General features: G+C 45.6%; 2 long non-coding RNA genes across 4 annotated transcripts in view; both read left to right on the plus strand.

Moving 5' to 3' along the window:
• The window catches only part of LOC121012834 (uncharacterized), a 34,556-nt gene extending 34,012 nt beyond the window's left edge, over nt 1-544 (plus strand). For all 3 annotated transcript variants that reach the window (XR_005782344.1, XR_005782345.1, XR_005782347.1), the window contains one exon: nt 319-544. This is a non-coding gene — a long non-coding RNA (uncharacterized LOC121012834). The remainder of the gene's footprint in view (nt 1-318) is intronic.
• Nucleotides 545-4,229: 3,685 nt separating this feature from the next.
• On the plus strand, nt 4,230-6,543 carry LOC121012835 (uncharacterized). The gene is made up of 2 exons (XR_005782348.1): nt 4,230-6,184; nt 6,442-6,543. It is a non-coding gene; the product is annotated as an uncharacterized LOC121012835 (long non-coding RNA).
• The last annotated feature ends 727 nt before the right edge of the window (nt 6,544-7,270 follow it).

The following is a 7,270-nucleotide window of genomic DNA, read 5'->3' on the forward strand; positions in this document are numbered from 1 at the left end:
ATTTTTCTTAGAAAGCAAGATCGTCTGATATTGTGGTCACCTTATATTTGAGCATACAGGATAAACATTTCTTTATTAAAGATTTACTATATCCTCAAAATAAAAATTTAAATGGTTAGGAAAGTAGATGGTAAAAAATAAAGGTGTGTGTGTCCTGACCGACCCCAGTCCTACCCTCCAGAACTAACTACTATGAATAGTTTCTTGGATATCTTTCCAGAAATGCTCTGCCTTTAGGCCTACATGATCTAGCTCTTGTAATACTCTTCCCTTGCTCTCTATGCTCCAGCCACTCGGCCTGCTTTTTGTTTTTCCAAGACATCTGGATCATCCCCGAAGCCCCAGGACCTTTGCGCTTTCCATTTATCTTCTTGGAATGTCTTCTCTCATAGCTCTGCATGCCCAGCTGTATCTCATCTTCCAGAGACCAGCTCAAAATCCCTTCCTCAGTGGAGCTTTTCCTGTCCTCATGTACCCTGCTACCACATAATACGGTTTCTCTTGGTCAGTTTGGGTGGTCATAATAAAAATACTATAGACTGAGTGACTTAATATTTTCTTACTCTTCTGGAGGCTGCAAAGTCCAAGATTAAGGTGCTGACCAACTCAGTTCCCCCAGCGAAGTCTCTTTTCCTGGCTTGTAGAACTTTTCATTGTGTCCTGGCCACCTGGCTGGGGGTGGGAGGGTGGAGGAGAAAAAGAAAAGCAAGCACTCTGGGGACTCTTCTTATAATCCCATCGTGAAGGTTCCACCTCACGACTCATTTAAACCTATCACTTTCCAGGCGCACCTGGGTTGCTAGGTTGGTTGAGCATCCAACTTCAGCTCAGGTCATAATCTTACATGATCTCATGGGTTCGAGCCCCACATCAGGCTCTGTGCTGACAGCTGGGAGCCTGGACCCTGCTTTGGATTCTGTGTCTCCCTCTCTCTCTGCCCCTTTCCCCCACTCGCACTCTGTCTCTCCCTCTCAAAAAGTAAAAAAATAAACATCAAAATAATTTAAACCTATAACTTTCCAAAGCCCCCTCCTCCACATACCATCTGCTGGGGATTAAGATGTCAACATAGGAATTTTGGAGCGGCACAGTTCAGTTCATAGCACCATGCTGGTTTTCAGAGCACACAGAATGCTACTAGCTGAACTTAGCATCTCGTGTTTTGCTGTTCATGGCGCAAGCCCATCTAACGAACACAAAGCTCCCCCTGAAGACCCTGTCAGTCTTTCTCAATGCTTCCCTCTTTTGAGCCTCCATGAGATGTCCCACAATAGTGCCAGCTTTGAGAAGAAACTAGTGACAGATTTTACTGACGTGTTTGCCAACAAGATTATTTCAGAATCTCTTGACTACTCATAGACTTTGTCTTGCTTTCTCCACAAAAGAATAAAAGGAATTCTGATAAGCACAAGTAGGTGTCGAGAGCTCCTGATTTTGGAGGCACTAAAGCACAGCACTGCTCCTCAGAGCTGTGTTAAACTCCACAGAGGGAAGGCCTTTGCGTGGCTGACATCCTAAGACACTGCTCACCTGCCCAACCACGTGAAAAATGAGTGTTGAGGACTTTTTCCTTGATTGGAAATGCACATGATAATGAAGAGACAGAGGCTCAGGGAGGGTAAGTGACCTATTCAAGGTCTCACCGCCTGTCACAGAAGGAGCTGGGCTTAGCATCCAGGTCTGGTCCCCCATGGAGAGCTTCTTCAGGACAGACTCACTGTCTCTTCTCCCTTTACTCAAACAGCCAGCCAACCTCCATTCAGATGCAGTTCCAAGCAATTGGCATCAGAGGCCACCCCTTGACTCCAAAAGGAAGTGGGACAGAAAAAATTCCAGATGGTTCCCCAGGGTATACATCCACCTGCCACTGAGTTGCTGGTTGGAGGCAAGCCTGTGTTTGGGGCTTGTGACCAGGTCCCAAGGGACCTTGTTCCCTTGGGTAGCTGTGGACACGAGGTTATGTCAAGAAAAGCTGATCATAGGGGCGCCTGGGTGGCGCAGTCGGTTAAGCGGCCGACTTCAGCCAGGTCACGATCTCGCGGTCCGTGAGTTCGAGCCCCGCGTCGGGCTCTGGGCTGATGGCTCAGAGCCTGGAGCCTGTTTCCGATTCTGTGTCTCCCTCTCTCTCTGCCCCTCCCCCATTCATGCTCTGTCTCTCTCTGTCCCAAAAATAAATAAATGTTGAAAAAAAAATTAAAAAAAAAAAAGAAAAGCTGATCATAATGAAGGGGAAAGGAGTGACTTGAACTAGGCTGGTCAAGCCAGCTGATGGGTGGGGCCCACTGGGAATTCAGGATCTTGCACCTGAGATGCCAAATGAAGCATGAGGCCCTCTCTCAGGGTCTGCCTCAGTGAATTTTCACCATGTCCGCTGAAAACACAGACACGCACAACTAATGTATTCATTAGAAAATGAGCCTTTGTAAATTCGCAAGTAAACAAGTGGCAGGCAGCTTGCATTCCGTTATCAGTTTGTTTTTAGGAGAATAAAACCCGCAAAACGAGCAACAGACATCTTTCTCCTGAGCGTTCTTCTCAGCTCAAGTGCACAGTGAGAAAGGAATGGAGGGTGAACGTAATCCAAAGCTTCCGGAATGCCTCTCAGCCCTGGGACGGCAGCCTAAGTGCCTTAAGATAAACAAGGACTAGGTTTTGAAAAGCCTCCAGTGGCCCTTTGCCCTTAGGTACAGTCACATGAAATTCCCGAGACCTCTGGCAGGTTCTATTGTGCCCACACCAGAAAAACCAGAGCAGTTCCAAGTCTGGAGTGAACTGAGCACTGAGGTGACCCTTGTCCTCTGCACATCTGAGGAGGCTGACCCCAGAGCTGCTGGAGCCTCTGATGCAAGTCTGATATAACACTCTGCTGACTGCTGATTGTACCCCACACCCATCTCCTTTCTGCCGAGGATTTCCACTCTCACCCCGTTGTGAACAATGGGGTGAAAATGTCAACAGAGGTGGTGGGGAGTGTGCTAGTCCCTTTATGGTCTGACATAATTACCCCCCCCCCCCCCCCCCGCCTCCCAGGGGCGTGCTACATACAACATTTATTTATTCCTCACATTTCTAGAGGCTGTGAAGTCCAAGTTCACAGAGCTGCCAGATTCAGCGTCTGGTGAGAATGCACTTCCTGTGTCTGTCTTCTGTCTGGGTCCTCACATGGCCGAAGGGGTGAGAGAACTGTGGGGTCTTTTTATAAGGGCGCTAATCCCATTAGGGCTCCACCCTCATGATCTCTCCAAGGCCCCACCTCCAAATACTATCACATCAGGGATTAGGTTTCAACATAGGAAACGTGTTGAAACACGCATTCAATCTATTGCACAAAGGGGCACAGAAGGAAGCATAAGGGAAGTGAGTGGGTTTTGGGGAGGGGAGCGAATGAAAAGGGCTTTGGCACATGGTGTGGGTTGCTTGTTGAGTTAGGTTGCATAATTCACCCCAATACTTTGCTTTTCCTTGTACCCACACTCTGTGCCTGGTGCCCTTGCGGCTCCTCCCACTAATATATTTCATCATCTCTGACTTTGGGTTTGGCCCATTGACTAGCTTCGGATAATAGAATGGGGCAGAAGTGAAGTGACAATGTCCCCGTTCCCAGCCTCAACCTTAGGAGGCTCTGCGTGACTCCGCTTGCGTTTCCGCCTCAGCATTGCCATGAGAAGAATGTTCCTCAGTGGCCTGTTGGTCCTAGGAGGAGAGGCATGTGGGGCACAGCCTGGATCAATCCAGGTGTGGCAGAGATCCAGTTATGTGAGCACATTCAGCGGAGGTCATCAGAACTATCGGGTGGGTCAGCTAACCTCCAAACACACGAGAAACAGCAAAATATTGCTGTTTTAAGCCCCTGAGTTTTAGAGGAGGGCTCGGCAACCAAAAAGAACGAAATCTTGCCATTTGCAACGATGTGGATGGAACTAGAGTGTATTACGCTAAGGGAAATAAGTCAGTCAGAGAAAGACAAATATCACATGACTTCACTCATATGTGGAATTTAAGATACAAAACAGATGAACACAAAGGAAGGGAGGCAAAAATAATAGAAAAACAGGGAGGGAGACAAATCAAGAGACTCTTAGATACAGAGAACAAACTGAGGGTTGCTGGAGGGGTGTTGGGTGGGGGGAATGGGCTAAAGGGGTGAGGGGTATTAAGGAGGACACTTGTTGGGATGAGCCCTAGGTGTTATGTATAAGTGATGAATCACTAAATTCTATTCCTGAAATCTTTATTATGCTATATGTTAACTAACTTGGATGTAATTTAAAAAGATAATTAAAAAAAAGTGAACTAATATACCTACCTAACAACTACAATCCCTTTCTTCTTTGGTGTTGTAGAGTCCCGATTTTGTTAAAGATTATAATGTGCCATTATTGGTTTAAGGCAATCATGTCACTTCTGTTACTGTTTGCTAGATAACTTTCCTTCCCAGGCTTCCTTGCAGCTGGTGGTGACCAAGGTGACCTAGTTCTGGCCAAGGAGACATAAAGGGAAATCTTACTTTGGGGAAAGATTTTCCTCCTGATAAAAACAAAGCTCTTTTCTGTCTATCCCTTTCTTTCCTATTTGGGTGCTGGTATGGCTGTGTGATATCTGGAACTGTGGAAGCCATCTTGTCACCATGAAGTCACATGTTCAAGGATGAGAGGTCCACACACTGCAGATGCCCAAACAGGGTGAGAAAAGCCTGGGCTTTTGACTGCATTGTTAAGCTTCAGAACAAACCCTGGGGCCATCTACCTCCAGCCTCTCACCAAGAAAACAGTGATCGTCATTATGGTTCAAACCACTGTCGGCCAGGTCTTCTGCAATGGCAGCCCAGTGCATTGTTGGGTGGTAAGGGTACGGTGAAGGTGGAGGAGAGGGGTGTGGGTGACAAATTACGGAGGTGTGTGTCATAGTGCTGTGAGAAGCACACTGAGAATTGAAGAACTTTTCCTAATTAGCTGTGTAACCTTGAGTAACTCACTCACCCCTCAGGGCTGCAATTTCCTCTCTGGAGAGAAGGCATTTAACTAGATGATCTCTAAGGTTTTCACCGCTCGAACACTGACTCTGAACATACAGTGAAGTCTCTGAGTACCACAGCTGGGCAAATATTCACAGAGGATTTTGGAGAATTATTAATTATGCTCAAAGAAAAGGCCAGGGATAGTTGTTCTTTAGCAAATGCTTAGCTCTGGGCTTGTAAATAATGAGTTTCTTCTTCGTTTCTGAGCTCGTGTCCAATGTAGGTCTTACCTGCTCTAGGGGACTTTCATCAAATGCTCATTAGATGCCTTGTTTATAAAAAATGATTTGCATGCAAGGAGCAAATGCTTCCTTTTCAGGAGCAGGTGTTGTGGGATGAGGAGAAACATGCTGGCTAATGCCTTGTCATCCAAATTCACAGAAATTTCTGGTATCCTGGGCAGGTTTGACACCATTCTGGGAAGAGAACTAAGAGACACATCTTCTGAATAAATTAGTCTATTTATTCAGTTTCTAGTTCTGTAGGGTAGAGCTTTGGCAGGATCCCAGAGAAGCATCAGCTGGGGAAAAAAATCACTTTATTTTCTGCTTTAGCCAACAGCATTTTCCTGCCCGGACTCTGCAAAAACGGACTTGCTTAGCTTTGCAGGCTCCTCCAGCTGCCACTGTTTCTCTGTGGCCTTCTGCTAACACATGCCCCCGGCTCAGTCAGATTTCTTCAGCTCTCGTATTCCCCCCCCAAAACGATTTTTCTTTAATCTGTCCCTGATTTTCTCTGCAGTAATATACACAAGCTTACCTTTTCCCCCCTGTTTCCTTCCAACTTCCACTATCTCCCTTGCTCGCCCTCTCCTCTTTTCTCCATCTACTGCCACGTTCTGAAAGGTTTCTTTGACTTTTGTGAAGTGATGTCCCTAAAATCTCATCAGAACTCTGGGTGTCATGATTATCTGATATCATCAAGCAGACGTGTTTTGCCAGCTATTTGCTCTGCAGAGAGAATTGCACACTTATGGTCTTGCTCTGTTGGGCAGAGCAGTGAAGACCAGCTGAGCACGTGGATGTCATTCATTTACATACACATTTTACAAACCTTTATTGAAGATGACCATGGAATTCGAAAGCACTGGGCTAAGGACTATAAGGAGAAACAAATTACCTTCTGCACGAACATGTCCTGTCTGGAGCTTCCAAAGAGGAGGAGCAGGTGAGAATTTTGAAAGGAAAACTTTTCCCTTCTAGCGACACATATCTTAGGAGATACCAAGATTAAATGTATTTTATCACAACTGATTCGACCCAGCTGACGTGGACCCCAAACCAACCCCCTATTGGACCCAACTAAAGATTCTTTCCTGAACAATGAACAGATGGATCTGTTTGAACCCACCAGATACAGACCTGTAGATTGGTTTCCGAGGTGCTGTTTTTCAACCTTTAATCACCGTGAACCCCTCTTTCCAGGTGACACAACCTGACTTTCCTCCCTCAGCTATTCAGCGAATTTCTTCACTCGCGTGTGTTTCCTTGCCAGGCAAGTCAATAAACTTGGCTTTGTGGATTTTATTTATTTCATAACTCTGGTCGTCCTCATTTTATTTGTTTTCAGAATATAGGCTGTAGGGGAGCCAACTAATGTTTAACATCTGGCAGCAGCACAGAAGAAATTCTGAACATTAAAAACGACTGAAAGAAAAACAACCTAGCCCAACCAAAAAACAAGCCAATAACAGCCACAGTAACATCATAACAGCAAATCTCACTCGGGAGACAAGGCCCTGCTAGGAAATGAGACCCACGATAACTTCCCAGCTCAGGTCATTTCTGACCAGGAGCTGGTTTCAACTGGATGAAGCCAATTTCAACAGCGGTCTGATCCAGATCTGAATATTGTTTTCCATGTTGGTGTGGCTTCTTGTTCTGTTTAACATTCCAAGTTTAGCAGGCTGGTAAGGAACAAAGGCCGTAATTTTAACAAAAATTACCTGCCTTTTACTTTTCTAATTATTTACCGGGTACTGCTGCAGCCTTTGGTTCGTTTAGGTAGGAATTATGCACCTTTGGCTCTTATATTGTGATATCTGGATTTTCTCAGAAGAATCCTTTCAGAACTTGAGTTCGTTTTGCTTTGTGATCTTATTAAAGAAAGTCAGGAGATTTTTAGTTCTGATCAGGGTTTCTGCAGCACATGTCTCAAACTCTGGGAATTATTGGAGGCCTGTACATCATTCCTCACTGAAGGAAACATCCGGCACTTTTCCCATACGTGTACTTTCCTGCTACATGAAGATGC

This window comes from Herpailurus yagouaroundi, unplaced genomic scaffold (assembly GCF_014898765.1).
Source record: "Herpailurus yagouaroundi ecotype Mexico unplaced genomic scaffold, PumYag 197, whole genome shotgun sequence".
In the NCBI taxonomy this organism is placed as follows: Eukaryota; Metazoa; Chordata; class Mammalia; order Carnivora; family Felidae; genus Herpailurus; species Herpailurus yagouaroundi.